We start from the raw sequence: 15,922 nt of genomic DNA, 5'->3' as shown, positions 1-15,922 counted from the left end.
CCTTTGAGGGGATGGATGTAATTGTCTCTGTGCCTGTAATCACCTATATTACAATTTATGTTAATGAAAAGCCAGCAAGTGCTCATAGTGCTGTGCAGAGCAGCTCTGAGGTTGTGGCAGAGGGCTGCTCGGTAATTCTGAGGCAGCATCAAAAATGGATAAAGCAGGACTTCAGGGGGCTGCATATCCGTATTTTCCCATCTTAAGCCTGTTTGTATACTAATTCCCTACGGATCAGGCACCTCCATTCAATATATATTTGCTAGTGGTGGATAACATGAGAAAAGTTCTGTCCCTGCACTGAACTAGCTTTTCTTACATTTCTAGGGCTCTGCTAAATTTTTTTAGATAGATAGATAGATAGTAAAGTGTTAGGTAGGTAGAGTTTTTAATATCTGCATTTCCCCGCCTGGCATGGCTGAAGTGCCTAAGCCCAGACCCCCAAGTAGTTACCATCAGTGCTTATGTGGTATCTGCAGGTAAAATTGTGTCTGAACACCTTGAATGGGTTTGTTGAAAGCCCTGTGAAGCAGAGAAGCCCTGTTCCCCCAGCATATAGGTCCTTCACGCCTGGGATCACATAGGCAGTTGTGGGGCAGAGCAAGGAAGCAGCTTTGCTGTCTCTAGTTTGCTCTGACACTGGTTTACCTTGGTGGCCTTGGGCAAGTCAATTAACTTCCATGGTTTAACTTTCTCACTTGTGAAAGGTAAATGCTATGCTGGTTTTACAACATAGATGTATTTGAGAGTTAATTAGTTGGTGTTTGAGGCACAATAGTTTTATATAGGGGTTATTCATCGAGTCCTTGGTCCCTTTGCTTGGGAGGGTGTTAATTGCTGTTTGCTTATTGGATGGCTCTGACGGGATGAGAGTAAAGGCATATGGAGGTGAGTGTGTGATTAACAAAGAAAGCCTGGGGTAGAACAGATTTCCCCAGGCGAGAAATTGAGTTGCTGTTGGCTGCTGGCTTTCCTTTTGGCATGTATTCCTGAAAAGGCCCCGGTTCAGGGAGCACCCCATGATGACCCCACGCTCATCTTGGGGCTTTCAGGGCTGCTCACTCGCTTTCAGAGATGCATGGCTGTGTAAGGGCAGGAAGGATCTGAAATTCCCTCCCCCTCCTATCTGTGTGGCCAGGTGAGGAAGTCAGGAATGTAATTTCATGCACCATAAATACTAATAATTCCAGGTACTTATGATTCGAGCATGCACATTAATGTGGTGCGAGCTCTCTCCTCTGGCTGGAGTCGGTGTAATCACACTTAGGACCTGTTTGTCTTGGCGGAGCTGTCCTTATGAATGAGGTAACTTAGGAAAAGACATACCTTCACTCATGGCAAACAGCTAAAAATATCTGAACTTCCACAGGCCTGGGGAGGAGAGCAGGAGTCGGAGTAAAGCTCAGAGCATCGAGCTCCGGAGATGCAATTTTGAGCTCCTTTACAGAGCTGAGCGGGGGCTGCAGGTCCCCGTCACCCTGTGCACACCACCTTTATTGGACCGGGCTTTACCATGGAGCGTGTCTTGGGGCTCAAAATGCTTTGCTCGCGTTCAGCCACTCAGAGCGTGCCAGTTACAGCAAATGACCTCTGTTCTTGCTGAAAACCCTGTTTTGCTTCTCAGCGACTTACACACTGAGTTTACAAGAGTGATGCAAGAGGCCCTGCTCTGCAAATAGCTGTGACAGCATCTTGGACGATGACTGCTGCTTTGGGACAAAGTACACAGTGCTCTCGTTAACCAGAGATGGGTTGAAGATTACTATGCTTTTCTTCTGCCCTTTAAAATGAAAATTAAGCAGCCTTCCTCTTTGATGACGGGAAGAGATGCTTGTAAAGGCTTAAAGGCTGTTAAACTATTTGGACATGCAGGGATGGCCTAGTTTGAACTGACCAAGGGCCGATAGTTGCCTTTTGTGTGTGTGTGTGTGTGTGTGTCTGTGTTTAAGAGAAATTTTTCAAAATGAAACAAAAAAAGCATCATTTCGCAACACAGAGGAAGCTAATGAAGTGATGCAGTTATGCCTCCCGCCGAAGATCTGGCCCCAAGCCTTTGCAGACAAAGAAAAGGGCTTGCTCAGGTAGTGTTTATTATGCAGTGAGAGTTCCTGTTGCCGCTTTTCCCGTGCAGCTGGAACCACAGCCCTGTGTGTTTTTATGTGTGCATGCACGCACTTACTTAGAGGCACTTCATAAATCACATTTGAAAAGTGCGTTGGTTTTTTTTTTTTTTTTTATTTTGGAATTTGGCAATAAACAAGTCAACTAAGAGAAAAATCAAACCTGGGACTGGCTCAGTCACCAGCTCTGGGGGGAGGCAGGCTCCAGAGATCAACATATTTATACGTGTGCAATAGCTGGAATGGGCGTATCGGCTACTTTTTTGGCAAGGCTGAAGTTGCTTGATTATTAAGAATGATTCTTTATTATTTATGTGACTGATCTGAGGCTGCTGTATCTCTGCAGATGTGCCCTAAAGCAGGGAAGCGAAGCACAGGCAGCGCAGCCAGACTGCTTAAGTTTTATTGGAAAGCGCTGCTTTCGTTGTGAGAACAGCTTTTTACGGCCAGCCAGCTCCATCTGTCCTTGTTTTCCTTCCAGAAATGCAAGGGGCTGGGGAGAACGAGAAGCAGGGAAATGCAACTTTGATTGAAACTCTGGGGGACCATGGAAGAGAGCAGAAAGGAAAGCAAGAAAACCATAAAACCACTGTAGTGGGGGCCGGTGAAAGAACGAGACAGTCCTGACAGCGTGACAGGGCAGCAGGAGCTGTAGCTCCTCTTTTCTCAGGATGCTTTTTGACTCTTGCTCTGAAGAATCCTCCAGTTTGCAACCTTCACTACAGAGGCCGGATCGAGATTTGGTTCTTTTTGAGGTCCAAGGGAACGTGGATGTGTTTTTACTCATTTCCCCTTGCAGTGCCTGTAATGGAAAAGGCTGTACCTGTCTATGAGGGTGACTTACGGGTCCCACTTACTGTCACTCAAAAGCTTTGCGTTAGCCTTCGGTACCCCGCAGGGTGTTGGGAAATGCTTTTATCCTGCCTGTATGGAGAAGTGAGGCCAGGAGCGATGTAAAGCATGATCTGCATGAGCACTTAGGCGCTTGTGTGCATCAGCCAGGAACAAGGACTAGACACCAGTTCTCCCGCTCCCAGCTCAAAGGCTTGCAGGAGCCAAATGCTGTGCTGCCAGCATTTTTTCTGCCTCCATGACCAGGGCCTGCTTGAGGCACCCAGTGGGTGTTCGCCTTGTGTGGCCGATGGCTGAAGCAACAAAATGATTGTGGGCTTCTTTCCCTGGACAAGCTGGGCTGGCCAGGCTTTTGTTGCTGTTGCTCCTGGGAGAAGAGCAGCAGCATGGACCATCAGGGCTGCTGTAAGGGGCACAGCCCTTCCTCACCCGGGCTGCAAAAGTCAAATCCACCCATGTGGTGGTAAAGCTTCACAACAAGGCTCTGCCGTATGGCTTTTTGGGCTCAGGGCTGTGCAGCTGCTGAGCTTTCGCAGAAGGAGAAGGCAACTCCTTCAGCGAGGCTCTCTGGTCCCTTCAGGACGTGGAAATTTTTTATTAAGCCCTCCTGAGGCTGAGCTGGGGTTTGAAAGTGCATCTCTTCTTTCCTGAGCTCCACTGACAAGGTTGCAGAAGGTGGCCATTGCATGCCCTTTTTTGATGGAGAGTGGCTGTGACTGCTGGGCTTTGTGCCGAAGCCGGCGCTGTCGGTGCGGCAAGAGACCGCTGCAGGAGACGGGTCCTTCGGGGCGGTTAGCCAAACTCATGGCGTTCCCGGGCACGCGCAGCGGATGCCAACCTTAGATGTCAAAGTAACTCTAGGTGTGAAGAAATTTAGTGAGGTGCCTAGGCAGGAAATCAGTATATATTTTTTTTTTTTTGGTGACTCATTTTGTTAGCATTAAGCACTTACCTCCTCTCTGAAGTGAAATTCATGTGCCTGATTGCTGTGTCATGAATCCTGCCTTAAGTGGTACACCCAGGGTGAGAAATAAAATGAGTGCAAAGAAAAAGCAGGCAGAGCCCCAGCTGCTGCTCCAGGGTTTTCCTTCTCCTGTACAGCTGGGACCAACCTTATGGCCTTTTCTTTGCTACGGCTGATGTGGTCACACAAGCAAAATCCTTCATGTCAGCGGTCACAACTCTGGTGCTCTCCTCCGGCTGTTGTAGTGACTGCAGAGAAAGGCTACCTTGTCTGCATCTTTTCTTTTTCTCTTTCCTTTGCCAGGATGATGCATTTATTTGGGTTAGGTGTCAAGCAACATCCACTGCTAGAACAACACTGCTGACTGCCAGAATCAGGTCACTGCTGGTCACTCGCTGAATGCTTGGTTATTTCAGGCCTTGGCACTCTGCAACACTTAGATGATGATTTACAAACGTCGCATTGTGGAAGCTCCCATCCAAATCGCACTCCGCTTTATAAACTGCATTGGATGGGCTTTGGGCAGGGGTGAGACAAGGCAGGATACGTCCCTCAGTAAATGCGTAAATGAAAACAAAAAGCAAGAAAAAAGGGAACGAAATACAGGTTGAGCAGCTCCAAAGACACAGAGTGAAGATGTGGAGGTGGGTGGTGGGTCATTTAATCCTGTTACAAAGAAATGAGAGTTTGTTGTTCCAAGGCAGAAGTGCAAAAGGTAAATAGAAATACCTTCTTCCTTCAAGGATGAAACCTGTCAGCCTGCTGACTGGCGGCTTTTATACTGCTTGAAAATAGTAATCAAACGCAACTGTCACACGAGTCAGAGATGCTAATGAGAAGTTTTCTGTTTCAAATCAGAGTCTCAGATAATTTACGGAAGAGAGGGGACAGGACTTGTAATAATGCAGAGGTGACTCTTGGGTGCTTTGCCTTCCTCCTGTCCAGCGGCTGGGAGGTCTGATTCTGCTGAGGTGTGTTTCGGGGCATGAGAAGGCATTTCCTACAATCCTCTGAACATGTGCACCCCCGAAATCCCCAGTAAAACTTGGAGAGTGCTTCTGGTCTTTCTCACTTTTTTTCTCTGGTATGTTGTAGCTTTCAAACATTTTCTCTTTGCTGGTAACGGTTGGCTGCAGGCGGGAGTGTGAAGGAAATCCATTTGGACTACATTTCTAGTACACAGTTTGTCACGTCTGTAAGGACTTGAACACCCAGATTGCTTCTTCCAGTCCTTTGCTCACTGGATCTTTGACTTGTGCAGCTGACCTGCATAGGTGATCTAAAGGTTCACCTCTTTAATTAGCTCCCTCTGGCCCGATAGGAGTTTTCTACCTGCTTCCCTAACCTATATGCTTTTATGCCATCCTTACAAAGTTAAAAAGTGTTTTGGTAAGAGCTCCTGGTCAGCTGGCAACATGATGCCTTGGTGACTTAATATAGACGTTATCACTGCCACTTCAGAAAACAGAGTTGTCATATTCAGGTAAGGGGGATTGATGAGTGAGCAGATGACGGGGACCGAATTAGGCTGGATTAAGTCTGGAAGGCTCTGGAGATTTGGGGAAAGCAACTGGAAAACCAGGAATGATTTGTCGTAGTACTGTCCGTGGCTAGCAGTCAATTTAAAGTTGCTCACACAGGCCGGCTTTGTCAGGATCTTCTTGTACACATGGAGAAGTAACTGCTTCACTCTTGAGTCATGCAACTGTAAGCTCCTCTCAAGAGCTCATTAGTCCACCCTCCGGTCACCAAGCAGGATGGACACTGACCGTTCCTGACAGATATTTGGTCAGAGGAGACTCTTCTGGCAATGCACTTTCATGCTTTCCTTTCCATTAGAAATGTTTTCCTGGTGACTAACCAAAATTTTCCTGTTGCAATTTCTCTGAGCCCCTTACTTCTCATATGTCCAAATGAGCATAGAAAACAGATTATTTCTTTCTGCTGTCTAGCAACCTTTATATTTTTGAAGCCTGTTTTCACATCTCCCAGGTTTCTTAGTCTTCTGCTGTTTATGGTGACAGTATCAGTATTGCCTAAAATACTGCTTGTTCTTTTTCTTTCCTCCGGACTCTCTCCTGGAAGTCCATGTTTCACTTGCAACCAAGAGCCCCAGACCAGGCACAGTATTCTAACTGAGATCTTACTACTGTTCATCAAAAGGAAAGGGTTTAGATCTTCTGGCATGAGGTCCATCAGCCACTTGACATTACTGGTTGATGTTCACCCTTGTGATCTGCAGGACTGCTGTGTGGAAAGCTGATTTTCATCCTGAATTTGTCTAGTGGATTGTTCCTGGCTGACTTTGGTATCTTGCACTTGTCTGTACCTCCAGCCTCTCAAGATCATGTTGAATTCTCTCTCTCTCCCTTTATTGCAGTCCTTCCCAGCTTGGTATCATCTGCAAATGTAATAAACATTATATATATTCCAGCATCCTGGTCATCATCCAGGTACTCTGTGTCCCGGAAAATGAAAATATTTTCATTAGAACCGGATCTAGGACTGACCTCTGCAAAACCCCACTTGATATATCCTTTCGCTGTGAAAAATGAATCATTGATAACTACAGTCTAAACACTTTTCCAGCTAGTTTAGTTCCTGCCCTAATAGCACACCATGTTTCTGTAGTTTGATTATGAGAAGGTCCTGAGAGACACTGTTCTTTCCAAGACACTGCTGATGTGGAGCCTCTGAATAGGGAGGGTTCAGATTAACAGCAAATTAATCCTCTGGTGAAGGCAAACCATAAATGAAATGCTAGAACACACAGTGGTCTCACTGAAGGCTACTGCTCATTTTTCTTTCCTCGTTTTCTGAGAAGCAGCAGAGCTCTGTTTCTCAAGACCACATGGCATTTGATTCTAATGCTGCAAGCCAAACAGTGCATCTTTCAGAATATTTCATTTTGACTTTTGTGCTAGACGCACATGAAGTCTTCCCTCTCCAAAACACCTTTCCCAGGACAGGGGAATACTGTGTAGAATGAGTGTTGGTGTTTCCACACCTTTCTGAATAGCTGCACAGTAGGAAGCCAGCCTTGCCTGGAAATAGATTTTATTTGTGGAATTGGTAAATCCTGGTTTACGATGACACTTTTGTAGATTAAAGCGTAGGAGTCAGATTACTTATCAACAATAATAAGTGAGATCCAGCCAGGAAGAATATATGATGCTGCATATAAATAGGTGCTAAGTAGGAATATGCTGTTTTATAATGCGACTGCGTTAGCTGGGAGGAAGGCAAAAATTAATTTTCTTTCTATGGTGTTTGCATTGCAGATTCTGACTTTAGCTCACCTCTGATCAAACTCTGTTTATATTAAATATACGGAGACATGACTTTATGTCAGTGCCTCTGACTACTCTCACCGGCTGCATCCATACTAGTAAACTGCACAGGTCCAAGGTGTGGGGTGGGCTCAAGCACTGTCCTGCATCATCCAAACTGTTTAATTGTTCCTGTGCTCTTTGCCTTGGCTTTGTCCCTGGCTAACTAGCCTTCATCCAGGCATGGTTTGGGAGCTAGCAGGGGCCAGTGACTCTTCCCAGGAAGCAGTATGAATGAAGCCACACGATGTGGGAGGGTGCGAGGGAGAAAGTTTAGCCATATGGACACAAGCTGTGCTGTGCCTATTGCCCTGGGGGGCAGAGAATGAGCCTTGATCTGTCTTATTTATAAGCATAGACGTAGCAACTACAGCACACTTACAATTGTAAGAAAAGGTACAAAATACTTAGATACACGTTTTAAATTATTTTAAAAGGTCTCCTTCCCCTTGTGCATCCACCAGGGTTGTTTTTAAGTCCAGATGTTAATACTTGCACATAGGTGACTTTTATTGCTGTTCACGTGTGTCTGACTTTGTTTGGACAAAGGTTCTTTTGTGCTTGAGGCTTAGTGCTTCATGAGCTGTGGGTTTGTCTTCAAAACAGTCTTTTCATGAGTGTTATTAATATCTAATTTATGGTGTGGAGCAGGAGAAAGGAAAGTTTGTTGTTTAGATTTTTGACTCATTAACTTTTTTGTGAGCAGATGAGTAACTCTGTACAAGGATGCTTACACATACGGTTCATGACATGACTTGAGCTGAATTATACACTCTTTACCACCAAAGCTGGGCAAACCTGGCGACTTGCTCCTGCCGATTGTTTGATAAATCAGGTCATTCAATTCACTGAAATGGCAGAAAACTAAAAAAGCAAAAAAGTGACTGACTGGATTTGTAAGTGAAATCATCTCACTTTTGACTGGGCAAGAGGGGAGAGATCAAGTTGAAGGGTGTGGGTATGAGGTTAGCTAGAAGTAGGGAAAGAAGGAGAATCAGTGTCAGAAGGAAAGAAAAGCAGGGAAGAGGGGAGAGAAACTAAATCCTCCCCTTCTTGGCAACAGTAGACTCTTAATTTGCCTTAGCAGTTTGGTGAAATCTTGCTTTTCCAGGTGATGGAGAGAGGTGGATGCCTTCAAAGAATAGGTCAGTCCAAGAATCCAGGACACCTGTTGTAGGATTGGCTGAATTGCCTTGGGAAGGTGATTGTCTCTGCCTGTATGCTTAGTCTCAACCAAAGTTCCTCTTCCTTCTGTTATTGGAGCTAATATTTGGTATCTTGAATGATATAAAAGCTGATTAGCAGAAGCATTTCTTGATGCTAAAATCCATTGGTCACCACATTGTCCCACCCCGGCCACGTTTGATGTTGTGCCTCATTTGTGGCAGCAAGTTTGCAGATGACACCAAGCTGAGTGGTGCCGTTGATATGCTTGAGAGAAGGGATTCCATCCAGAGGGACCTTGACAGCCTTGAGGACTGGGCCCATGCGAATCTCATGAAGTTCAACAAGGCCAAGTGCAAGGTCCTGCACCTGGGCAATCCCCAGTATCAGTACAGGCTTGGGGGTGAAGGGATTGAGAGCAGCCCTGTGGAGAAGGACTGGAGGATACTGGGGGATGACAAATTGGACATGAGCCAGCAATGTGCGCTTGCAGCCCAGAAAGCCAACCGTATCCTGGGCTGCATAACAAGTACGGCCAGCAGTTGAGGGAGGTGATTCTCCCCCTCTACTCCAGTCTCTTGAGACCCCACCTGCAGTACTGCGCCCAGCTCTGGGGTCCCCAGCACAGGAAAGACATGGACTTCTTGGAGCAGGTCCAGAGGAGGCCACAAAAATGGAACACCTTTCCTATGAAGAAAGGCTGAGAGAGTTGGGGTTGTTCAGCCTGGAGAAGAGAAGGCTCCGGGGAGACCTTATTGTCGACTTTCAATACTTAAAGGGGGCTTGTGAGAAAGATGGGGACAGACTTTTTACTAGAGCCTGTAGTGACAAGTGGCAACAGTTTTAAACTGAAAGAGGGTAGGTTTAGTTTAGATATAAGGAAGAAATTTTCTGTGATGAGGGTGGTGAAACACTGGAACACGCTGCCCAGAGAAGTTGTGGATGGGTCCTCCCTGGAAGCGTTCAAGGTCAGGTTGGACAGGGCTCTGAGCAACCTGATCTAGTGCAAGATGTCCCTGCCCATGGCAGGGGGCTTGGACTGGATGATCTTTGAAGGTCCCTTCCAACCCAAACCGTTCTGTGATTCTGTAATTTGGACTCCTGTTAACATGTCTCGAGACTGGTTTTCAGCTTATTTTATACGTCACATCTCTTTGCAATTCTTTTTTGCAGACTTAGGGCCTGTTCTTAAGTGTCTCTCTTGGGTCAGGAAGACAGTCTGGAAAAGCATGCAAAACCAAAATGTGAAACGAAGAATAACCCACCCTGAGCTAGAAAGGATTCCTCAGTGGGAAACATTTCATCAGAAGAATGGTTTCTGTTTGGAGTTCAGGTGCGTTAATGGTAACCGTAGCCACTGGCCTGCTCCTCCCAGGCTATCATTCGTTGTACCGGAGCTCTCAGCATTGTCTGTCAAATGCCTTGAGAGGCCACTTTAGGTCTTCAGACTAGTGGTGATATTGCTTTTCTTCTGACATTGTGTACGTAACAGTCCTGAAATGGCCCTATGTACCAGGACCCACTATGTCACACCAGCACCTTTATCAAGGCACATAAACTCCCGTGGTAATTACATAATGGAACAGAATAGAAGTGTACTGGGATATTTGATTTTTTTGCGCAGGATACTTCTAAAAGTTCACAGACAGGTCTCTCTTAAGTCCACACTTTGTTCATTGCCTATAGACAAACCCTCAAGATTTATCAGCTTGGTGATGTTTATGAAGGGTTGATTTTTTTCACACTTCTGATTGATTGGCAATTATGGGGTCTGCCTGTTACAGGTTTCCAGCATAGAATCAGTGGTTATTTTCCTCTGTTGACAGTGTTACAAGCCAAGCTCTGAGCCTTTGGCAGTTCTCTGAACTGCTCATTGTCATCTTGAATTTAGATTTCATGATAATTAGGATGCCTGAGTTGGACAGTGAGAGTGGGCAATCTGATCTAACCCTCCATCACGCAAGTTACTATTTTTTAAGCCATCTGGGTGCTGTGAAAGCAGACTGAGAAGCTCCTCAAATTGTTAAAGGTGAAGGGGATAAAAATGCATTTTCTTTAACAAGCCATTTCTGAGTGGTTTGCAAACCACATTTTGAGTGTCAGCAGGGCATAGGAGTGTGTGTGGTCATATAACACTGTAAATAGGAATTAAACAGACTGTGTTTCATAGATCCACGTTGCTGAAAGTTGCTCCCCCACTTGCTTTTATGGCAAGACTCGAGTCCTACTCCAGCGCAGCGTGGGCTAGTCTGCTCCCTGTGTCGTTTTTGGTTCTCAGTGCTTTCAGACACCGTGGGAGAAAAGGAACCTCAAGCCAAAACGGGGCACTAGACACAACCAGATGTTGGGCTGCCTTGTGTGCCAGGAAGTGGAGGGTGATAAATCACAGACAGGCATGTGTTGGGGTGTGACGCCCTATGCACATGTGATTGCCATTAACCATGCGCTTTGCAAGTGCAAGCAAGAGTGAATGAAAATAACAAGGCAGTAAACAAAGAGGAGCTCGGCGTCTGCGGGGCTGCGTGCTGATTTTCAAAGGCGGCGGGGTAAGACGTACTAACTTACATATTGTCTCCATGGGACAAATGCAAGCGCAGAAAGGTTGTAACGAGGCTTCAGGAGTCAGGACTGTAAGAAAAAAGCATCAACATGAAATAAACACATGCAAAATGCCTTTATTTATGTTAAAGGGTCTTATTAGCTAGCCTTAGAGAGAGGTTTATGCACAAAAGACTCCATTGCCTGCTTAATATACTATTTATGGTCAGGGGGACCTGCCTGCCTTTTTTCTCTTTTACTTCTTTTTTCCCCCAAGTGTGTGATCTAGTGTTGAGAGCAGTAACATACCCAGAGCCAAACCAGGTAAAATAAACCATGATTCTTGCAATGGGCCCCAGGCAGAACTCCATCACAAGTAGGCAAGGAAATAGGATCATTGGATCACAGGGCATAGGGTAATTCGGGCTGGGAGGGAGCTCTGAAGGGCTCTAGTCCTACCTCCTGCTCAAAGCTGGATCAGCTGTGAGGGCAGATTGGGTTGCTTGGGGCTTTACAGTAGGTAGCACATAGGATGTTGGAAAATGGGACAAATGCTGAGATGGTGTATAGAGCTCTTGTGCCTCCTGCCACTTTCAAATTGTAAAGGAAAGGAAACTAACTTTTTACTCTTTGAATTGTCCCTTGCAGAGGGACAGTTTTGGCTCAGTCTTAAAGGGAATGCAGTGAAAGTCTACATAGAAAGATGTCATCAAAGAAGCACTGAGAGCGAAGATAGGCCACGCTTGAAGGTTGCCCACATCTGTGTGTTGGTGCAGGACTGTTCTGCAATATACTTACAAGCATTTACAAGATATCTATAGCAATTAGACGTGGGCCTTTCTTTCTGTGTGCATGGTGAAAATCTCAGCCTTTAGCTTTGGCCCAGTTTAGTTTTAAATTAGGCGTTTCTGTTTGAACCACAATTAAAGAGTTTTGAGCTAAGTCCCCTTACCATAGAGTCATCCTCAGCGAATACTCTACACATAGGCATGGATACAGCACAACTGGTGCAAAGTGCCCTAAATTGTCTGTGTTGGCAATGCAGGGTCTGGGATGGGAAGAGAGAGAGGATTAAAACCTAGGGAAGGGGCATGTGTTTGTGTACTGGGAGAAAGCTGGCTCCTGGAGGGAAATTTGGCTCCTGGCCCAAAGCAAGACAGCAAATTTAAGAAGTGATGTCTAATTTGGGGGATTCCTGAGAGGCAGCAGGGTGGGACAGCAAGAGGGACAGCAGTTAGGGGAAACAGGAGAAAGAAGAGTGTTGGCTGCTTGAGTACGTGGGGAAGAGCTGGGAGGGGACCAGACAATTTTGGCAGGAAAGAAAGGAATCTGGTGGTGCTGAGATCACAGGAAATACTAACTTAGTGTGCAAATAAATAGTAGTAGTAATGTAGGAGTTGATAGTAGAGGAGAATAGGCCATATTTGGAAAAACATGAAGTTAAGTGTTCTTAGAAACAGAGTTGAAGATGCATGCTTTGGCATAATGGGAAACTCATTACACATACATTTAAGTATCTTCTGCAGTGCAGCCAGTGTTTTGTAAAGGTCATAGGTTCATTCACAGAGTTTAAAAGCCAGAAAGGACCATGGGATCATCCAACGCGATCTAATATGTGTTATTACATCTTATCCAGTTGCTTTTATACTAAGCTCTGTACAATAAACACATCCCATCTTGGGGTTCAGGTCTGATTTGGAGAACCCGTAAGAAGGACAAGTCACCTGTGGCAGTGATAGCAAAGATTAGTGATCCTGACTGTTCAAGAATTGCACTGTGTCTCTAATCTGGGATGTGTCCAGCTAGGGGTTCTTGTTATGACTCCCTCTGCTAGACTGAAGTGTTCGCTGGAAGCTGGTAGTTTCTTTCACTTAATACATCAAGTCATCTTTCACATGCTCCATGTTGATACACAAAACATCATGCTCTTTCCATTTTCCAGCATAAAGCATTTTTTTCAGGTCTTAAATCACACCACTGCCTCATCTCTGCTTCTTCTTTCATCTTTTTTCAAGTTAAAGCAAATGGACTGCCTGAATTATACATGATGTTCCAGTTTCAGTCTCACCCGTGCCACGTAGGAGAGGTAACATGCCCTGTCCCTAAAATACTCCTCCCTTTTATGTCTTCAAGTAACGTGCCACGGTCAGAGCATGGCACTGCGTATCCTTTATCCACTGTGACCTCTGTGTGTTTTTCCAGTGCCGCTGTTCCCAATGTACTACAGCTCCTCCATCCTTTAGGTACAATTTGACCTGACTCCTGCCCTGCTGCTGTGCTGAGTGATGGTTTGATGCCATAGTTATGTGGGCACGAACAGACTGAGGTCATCAACCCAATCTGTGGCTAACTGCCCCCAAACAGATTTTCCAGTTGGAGGGTATGTTTTGTATCTGAACAATTCAAGATTTATTGCTTCCCCTGAGGTTCTTTTAGGACTGGATTTTTTCATCAAATTGTTTGTCTAACTCCATCCTCACATGCAGCTTCCTACCCTGACACAAAATCAAACTACGTAGTGTTTACATTCATTTAGAGGCATTCTGTTCCCTGGGGGCTTTTTAGTTCATTAGCATTAACTTTGCATTTATTACAATATATCCAGGGTCTGCTAATTTTCTAATATTGTAGTCCTCCAGATTGGCATAAGCTGTCTGATATTCTGTGGATATGCTGGAACTATGCTCGCCTCTACTGTGTGAGTTATTTTAAATTTGAAACTATGGCAGTGCAGGGCATGCAAAATGTTGCTAAAGCATAAAATTGTAACAAGCACGGAATTTATGTGTGTGCTAATGTCAAAAGGAATGAATTAAAATGGTGAGTGATTGCTCAGTGAAGCATATGGATGATAAGGAATGAACACACAAACTGAGAAGACATTTTTAGAAAATCCTAAATTTGACCATTCAGGCAATTAATAATGGTTCTGTCTGAAGAAAATTTGCATGTACAGTAAGTTTGATGTGCAGAATCCTTTAAACTTGTATTCATTGTTATGGTTTGCCCTGCAAAGGAGGGTGCATGTAAGTGTTTCAAGCAAATAATGATCATTTTGTCTCAAGCTCCTGTAGAAAAAATACGAGCTTCGCAGGGCTTTGAAAAATGTCATTAATCGTCACTGCTTCCCCTACGAGGAAGAATGGTTTTGAGATTAGGGCTTTGGAGGGGGACTTGAAGGATCTGGTTTGTGTTTCCCAGCTCTGTCACAAACGTTCATACATCTTCAGGTTCTATTTCAAATAGTTTATCTAGCAGCTCAGTAGAAGCAGAAATAACCACATTTTCAAATGCAATAATTTTGTTAGGTACTAAGCCCTCTGTAAACTCCTTTGCAGCTATGGGAGTTCCTGAAAAGACTAAACATATGTCTATCTGTACCAAGTTCCTACCTTTAAAATAGGAATAATCTCTTTCTTTGACCATTTTACTTTCATTTTCCCTTTCCTTTCTGTGTCAATTATAGGCATTTTGGAGCAGGGACACTCAAACTACATTTGTGTAGTTCCCAGGAAGACCTCAGCCTTGTTTTTGTCTTTGGGTACAATTGTAATATGAATCCTAATTTGAAGTTGTTTAGCCTAAAAAGAAAAGTCTGGAAAGAGAGTAGGTTAGTAGTTTTCAGGTACGTAAGAGGCTGTGGCAGAGATGGGGAGGACTGCCTATTCTTAACCGTCTTGCTGGAGAGGATAAGAGCATAAATTGTAGCGAAGGAAATTCGAGTTCTGTATTCAAACAAATACTACAGTGGTGAAAAGAGGGAAGTTCTGGAAGAGCCTGAATGGTAATTGTGGGGTCTACATCACGGGGAGTCTATAAAACAAAGCTAGATTGGATCCTGCTACGGGGACCAGAAGGGTAGCCTAGGTGACCCTGCAAAGTAATTTTCAGCCCTATTACTCTGTGACACTCAACTTGATTTTGCAGTTGCCCCAGGCTGATCTAGTGACTTGCCTAAAACCACGTAGTGTGTTGTTCATAGGGCCAGGATTTGCTGTGCTTCTCCTCTGACTATTTGCCAGTAGATCTTTCTTTGACCTTCTCTTCAGCAGTGCCAGAAGCTAACACTGCTCTTTCACTTTGGGATATTTTTTCCTGAAGCACAAAAATCTACCTTGAAACATGAGTTTTCCAACTGTGAAGGCGGTTGGTTGTTTTCACACAGAACTTGAGGCAGGACAGGAGAAGGTGTTTGGTTTTTGGCGACGCTACCCACATGTGATTTTTTGGCTCTGTATGCAGAGCGTGGAGTGGAAAGCTTTACTTTCCAGCTGGCTTCATTCTACAGCACAGGACTCCCAGCCAGATTTCTCAGGACAATTTAAATCATCTCAGACTCTGGCTTGCTCTCTCTTGTGCAAATGGGAAGGTATGAGCATGTGCGCTGGGGGTCTTACTCCTTACCAAAACTTCTTGAGTTAGGTGTTAATGAATGGTGATGAAAGGGCACTGCTCAGAGCACAGGGGCTGCACCTGCGCTGGGAAATAAAACATGCTAAAACCTCTCTGGTCTTGGGGGTGAGTGGCACAGCAGGACATGCATCTAGTCAGATGTTTTTCCTTCAAAACAGGGCAATCACACGTATCCCAACTGCCTGAGGGCAATGATCCAGGCTATGGCTAGCCATGACTGGGGAGAGTGCTAGTTGACATGGGCCAAGTTTCTGTCGAGGACTATGTGAACATTTAAAGAGTACATATGATCATTTGCTAGTGCTTGGACAAATGCCCTGGGCCTCCTTAATTTGCAAGGAGAAGTGTAGCTTGTGGACCTACAGCAGCAGTGCCAGCAGACCAGGGAGCTCAGTGCTGGGAGGACCATGTGGCTGAGCTCTGTAGGATGCTCTGGAGTTCCATCCTGTGGGGACGGCACGTCACCCAGGTGAAGCCTGTACTGATGCAGCAATTAATGACTTGCACTAGAAATCTGGTGTCCAAACCTTCTAAACTCATGA

General features: G+C 45.1%; 1 protein-coding gene across 12 annotated transcripts in view; it reads left to right on the top strand.

The window, feature by feature from the left end:
- EVA1A (eva-1 homolog A, regulator of programmed cell death) overlaps positions 1-15,922 on the top strand; it is a 214,712-nt gene that overhangs the window by 166,497 nt on the left and 32,293 nt on the right. The window contains exon 1 of one of the 12 annotated variants that reach the window (XM_075497804.1): positions 13,030-13,053. The exons of the other annotated variants lie outside the window; for them this stretch is intronic. The gene's annotated coding sequence lies outside the window, so the exon portion shown is untranslated. Of the gene's footprint in view, positions 1-13,029; positions 13,054-15,922 lie in introns of those variants that run through there. 12 annotated transcript variants of the gene reach the window in all.

The sequence above is a fragment of the Mycteria americana genome, chromosome 3, assembly GCF_035582795.1.
Source record: "Mycteria americana isolate JAX WOST 10 ecotype Jacksonville Zoo and Gardens chromosome 3, USCA_MyAme_1.0, whole genome shotgun sequence".
NCBI lineage: Eukaryota > Metazoa > Chordata > Aves > Ciconiiformes > Ciconiidae > Mycteria > Mycteria americana.
This window is presented reverse-complemented; position numbering and strand designations above follow the sequence as displayed.